Below are 6,257 nucleotides of genomic sequence, written 5' to 3'. Positions count from 1 at the left end.
CCTAAAAACTTCGTGCATTTTAGACTTTAGCTACCAACTAATCATATAGGTGCCCAACTATATTAATTATGACCTTTCTGCATAGCATCTCCTACAGCCATGCTACAAATTTTCTAAACTAGAGTATGGAAAATCAAAATCTCTAGAAAAAAATTACATCCAACTCCAGAAGCACTCTATATAGCAATTCCAACGTTAATTATATTGTTATAATTTTATGTAATTTCATCAGTCAAATACACTATTTTAGCATACACATTAGTATAGCTGTTGAAGAAAAACAAAACTCCAAAATCTCAACTTTAGCATAGTTATTGCATGTTGGAAATACTCTAATACATCCATCAATACACCTATAAACGCATGGTGATTGAAAGCTTAAATTTACCTGGAACTTCCAAAGACGAGAACCAGCGGAAATTGCATGACTTCCAACTTGAAAACTGACAAATTCTTTCATATTCTTCTCCTGATACACATAAACACACAACTAAGCCAGAAAAATCCTAAAATCGAAGGTTTTAATAGTTTAAACAATGTAAATTGACATAATATAGAGACATGGAAGTGAAATCTCTGTAATTACCGAAAAGTTGGTTATCGAGATACAACTGCCAGTTTCATCGTGGTTGTGGCAAGAGGCATCCAATACGAACCATCTAGGAGTTGCTTCTAAAGCGTCCATCACCGTCGCCGTGCCGTCGGCGATGGCGTAGAACTTCGTCGCTGCTCCGAGAAAACTCAAATTTTCGCTACAGATTTGGGTTGGGCTCTCAACTTATAAAATATTGCAAAATACACCCTCTACTTTGAAATTTTTAACACATAAATATTTCAAAATACACCCTCTACTTTGAGATATTTAACATAATGTAAACATCACAATATCACATGGTACACCTATAAAGAACTAGACACCACAAACCTTACCAAGTATTTTATGTAAAATGAAAGGTATCATAATTAATTTTAGTATGTAAAATTTGATTTCAATTTAAATTAAAAAATGAAACCAAAATAATTTATATATTAATAATTGTACTAAGCTTTAATAAGTTATACTTACATACAATTTACTTGTAATCTTGAATTTTAAGTAATGTGTATCAATAAACAGTACTTCATGCATAAAAAATGATTTTTAAGAGATTTAGCGTTAACCAATCCTTAATCAAGGTTAATAAAAATCATGAATCTAGAACTCTGTCTATTTCATAGCATAAGAAGAAGAAGAACTTCAAATATAAGATCAAAACAGTTTGAATATAGAAAAAAGCAGTAAAAATAATGTTTCTAAAGTCTAAACTTCCATGCTTTCAATTGATATCTGGAAAAAAAAAACATAACACTTCTTGCTTAGGAGTCCCTGTTTCCCTTTTGTCGAATGGCGGTATTGTCATCTGATAACGCATTGAATCTTGATCGAACAAAAACTCCATCCATCTTCGCACTTCTTGAGTAAATCATGGGTTTGAGTTTTGAGTTGAGGAAGAGGTTGAGCAGCGATGAGCTCTTGAGCCGACTATCTCCCTGATCCTCTGAAGTTATTCAACAAGTTAGTATCTTGATCTACTGTAATAATACAGTATAAATGTGCAAAGCTTTAAATATACCTGCAAATGACTTTTGATCTCTTCAGTGGTAAGATCATCAACTTGCATCAGCTTTTGAATATTCTTTGGCTGGGCTTCTATAGTTTTCACAAATAAAACATAATAAGGAAGAAAAATACAAGTTTATATTTAAAACAGATAAAATATTAAGGGGGCGTTTGGTTTACATGATGAAATTTGTTAGAACTGAAATATGTCAAAGGAATTTGAATTAATTTAATCTGGTTTCATCATGTGTTTGGTTGTCAGGAACTAGAATGGAATCTGTCAAATGAATTGGAATTGCGTACTACAACTAAAAGAATGAACTAAACGCATGAATGAAATTCAGTCAATAGATTTGACCATTACAGTTTCTTCATATTCCGATGAATCCCAAGTAACCAAACGCTACCTAGAGATCCATTTACCAAACGCTTACCAGGTAAGAGCTCACTGGCATGTCGCTTATCTTGCCGGATAAACATGACAAGTACCGAGAGTCTTGCCAGGTAAGCGAAGGAAAATACTTTTACTCGGTAAACGCTTACCAGGTAAAAGATGTTTATTAACAATTTGCTTTGATAGCGAGATTGTTAACCAATAAGGTAAAACTAGGGTTTTGACTATTGCCGATAAGCGCTTACTCAGTAAGTGTTTGGTAAATACCCCTTACCTATTTCTTAGCTTTTTCTTGAAATTTCTAAATGTAAACTAAATTCGTACTATTATTTAAATATCGATCAAAGAAATCAATTAATTTATACGATAAATCAAATATTATAAGGTTTAAAACGAAATGACCAAAAACGTGAACATTCATTTGGATTCAGGATTGTCGTACCTCGAAGCCCACCAAGTGCTTCAACTACAAACATAAACTTCTTGTGTAATTCCGAATCCCAATTTCTTCTCTTCTTTCGAGGTCGTTCTACTACATAATTCGGGTTAGCGCTGGTACCTTCCAGTTGAACCATCAGATGTGACAAGATTGACGAACCACCGTGAATGAAAGGGTAGGGTCGTCTTGGATCCAAATTCATAGTCATTGAGCCCCCATTCTCATAAACAGGGTTGTTGGAAAAATTACCAATTTGCCCTTGAACATTCTATCACGATAAATAAATTAGATAGATAAAATAAATAATTGTATCATACATGAAAACTTGAGTTAAAATTTCCGAAATCTTACATATCCGGGGTTGATAAATTGACAGTTGTTGAAAAAATCAAGGGTAGTCCAAAGTTTAGCAGAGCTTAACCAGTTTTGAGTTCCATCATTAATGATCGGCATGTCTCTTGCTCTTGCATTATGCTTACGCGGTGTATGTTGTATCGTTCCAACCCGTATCATACACATCAATTTCTCATGTTCACACATTTCCATTGCTATAGAATCGAGAGAAGAACAATTATAAATTAGAATGATACAAATGTTTAAACATATACATGAAGACAGAGTTACGGTTTAATATAATTGTGTCTTCGCTTTCAAATTTACAGTGGTTTATGTTACAGTAGTCCTCGGGTGTTAAATAACAATAGCCCATTTTCTCTGGTGTGTAGCTTAGTTGGCAAAAGGGTCAGACGACTTTGCTCGACTACAAAACAGGTCTCGAATTCGATCCTAGACCCCCTAGGCTAGGCTCAGCTGCTGAGTAAGCAAAAATGGCCCCTCACGTTGGCATACTTGGAGGCAGGTTCCGTATGGGGCTGCGTGAGGTTGCCGATAATCAAAATTTTGCCCAAATAACAAAAGCCCCCAATAAGATACACGTATCTGTTGAAATTTATGAGGGTAAATGATAATTTGTTTTCGTTATAAATTTTACAGTGCATATAAAGTTTAATTAAGATCTATCGTTAGATACCTCGAAAACGACAAAACTTTTATTTCCAACATGTGCATGACAATTGTCCAATTTTATTTGAAGGTTATGAACTTATATAGAAACAACTGTTACAATTTCTTAGTAAAGGGCATTTGGCATAGCGATATATTGATATCTGGCCTCCTAGAAAGTCAGGGGTTCAGACCTCATCAAAATGAGGAGGGTGTGTGAGTTTATATGTTGCATTCGTGGTATATAAATACATATACTTAAAAAAAAGATTACCATCTCTTAGAAACTGCATGCAATTGGGGAAAGGTTGTCGAGAGGCTGCAAGTCGTTTGTGTTCATCTTCCAAGCAAAGAGTGAAATCGTTGAGCTTCTTTACTTTCTCATAGCTGTCATCCATCATTGACAAATGCGAGAGAAACTTGGAGATGCTCATTTCTTCAGGTCTCCGATTCAGGTCAATGTTCAATGCAGACTGTCTTCTCGCCATTTTCCCTGCAACAACACACGAGCACTGTTTTGATATGCAAACCCAGAGACGTCGTCAATGTCTTGCTTCGACGTAATAAACACAGACAAAATGTATGTATTCCATATATGAAATGAAGGGCGTGTCTGAAAATTAAGGAAAACAACGAGGAAAAAAATATTTGCGTCAACACGTTCATAAATGTCAACCTTATTTGATTCACTGATCAAATCTCCGATTTTAAATTCCTGAAATTCTTCGGTCTCATAAAATCTTATTTCAAAACTTAAATGTTAAAAAAAAAAAAAAATTCCTTATTTCTACTTATTTTATAAAATTAGATAAAGAATCATAAAGGTGAAATGACTATTTTATACAAGACATACTTATTTAAGAAAGGGCAATTTGGTCTATTTGAAAAAAAAAATCATAATTAACTTTTTGTACTCTATTAAACTTCCAACATTTGGGTCATTAAGAATACATATTTTAGTTGAAATTCAGTTTAAATTATAAATAAATATATAATAAAAATCTTTAAGAATCTGCAACAGATTTTTTATTATTTTTAAAAATAATAATAATAAAAATATTGTAATAGGCAAATAACCGAGTCTAGCTTCTTGATTGGTGGGTGGGTGGGTGTGTGTAGTGGCAAAATAANTAAAAGTCAAATTCTCTAAAAAGATTACATTCAACTTCAGTGGTTATTTTATTTTAGTAATTCTAACATTGATTGTATTATTAAAATATTTAATATATTTAATAAAATATTATTTCTTTCTCCTATAAATTTAATTTTAAGGATTTTTATTGCTAAAGGTAATAAAAGATCATTTATCTTTCCAAATCAATCATTTTCAATGAGTTTTTCATATTTGGAATTCTACTTTTTCTATTTTAGAGAAAGCTGTAGATAAATAGTGTAGCAAATAATCAACTCAAAATCACTAAAATCTCTATTTTCTCTATTTTAAAGAATCTGTTGGAGATGCTCTAATATATATGGGAAAAATCAAATGAGAACCAATTCTAAGCATTTAATGAAAATCAAACGTTGAAACCCAGAGAACCAATTCAAAGCATTCGAAGAATTCCATTTAGGTTAGGATTCAATGTCGTATCGTTGTTCATGTGTGTGTGTGTTTCGTATATGAAACTTATAGACATGTTTTCTGTTCCATGTATGAAAAAATGTCGTTTATAGTTTATATACAAAACAACATCGTATGTTTCACATGTGAAACTGGTTCTCACGATTATCAATATTTTGAAATAAGAGATAAGAGATCAGAGGTTTCTCAATCGCTATTCAATTCAGACCTAACAAGAGCTTTTAAGCTCTTAATTGGGAAAAAAAAAACAAACACTCTGAATCCTCTTATGTCTGACCGATTCAGACTTAAGAGGACATTAAGAGCTTTTTTTTTTAAACAAACAGCCCCTTATTGTTATAGATAGAAAGGTTTAAATGAGAAACTAAAATGGCTTAAAATGTGCAAACAATGTCCCTACCATTGGATCATTTTGATCCAATGGATGTCATTAACACTCATTGTTCATCTAGTAAAAGGGTATTTTGGTAATTTAGTTTTTAATTTATTTATTGATAATTATCATCACAATGATCTGTTTTCTTTACATGGAATAATTATAATGTTGATTATTGGCTTTTTTTTTTCTATTAAATTTCATTCCATAATCACCCAACTTTTTAAATGAAATAATTGTAATATTAATTATTATTTTTATTGAATTTCATTCGACTTTTGCACATGTTATGTTGTCATTGTCTGTTTTTTGCACGTGCTATTATTGTTGTTGATTTAAGCATAATGTAGACTCACGCTGCTTTTTGTTAATGATCCCGATCTCGTATCATTAATTCTTGATCAACTGATGTTTTAACAAAAGCTTATTAATGATGTGATGTTATTGTTGTGATATTGTTGTTCATTCATGCCAAACAGAGCTTTATGAGAAATTGTATGAGACATCATAGTTAATTTTTTTATAATAACATCACATGTGAAGCTATGTACATAAACCCACAAATTCATCACATTGAACTCAATTCACATGTGAAGCACTTCTTATGCAAATACATTACAACATCACATGTGAAGCTCTATAGATTAAGCATCATGTGTTCAAGTGATGTTTGTATGAATGCATTGTAATTAGTAATTAGTTATATTTATACTATCTTATAAAACATTTGGCTAAAACTCTTAAAAACTCTTAAACCCGTTCATCCCTAAACGATTTCATTCCTATTCGATTTCATCCCATATCTGAATTCTTGTAACTAACTGCAGATAAACACAATCAAATACAAGATAAACATCTCATTTT

This window comes from Cynara cardunculus (assembly GCF_001531365.2).
Source record: "Cynara cardunculus var. scolymus isolate 2C chromosome LG 7, CcrdV1, whole genome shotgun sequence".
In the NCBI taxonomy this organism is placed as follows: domain Eukaryota; kingdom Viridiplantae; phylum Streptophyta; class Magnoliopsida; order Asterales; family Asteraceae; genus Cynara; species Cynara cardunculus.
The sequence above is the reverse complement of the archived record's forward strand: the minus strand, read 5'-3'. Positions refer to the sequence as shown.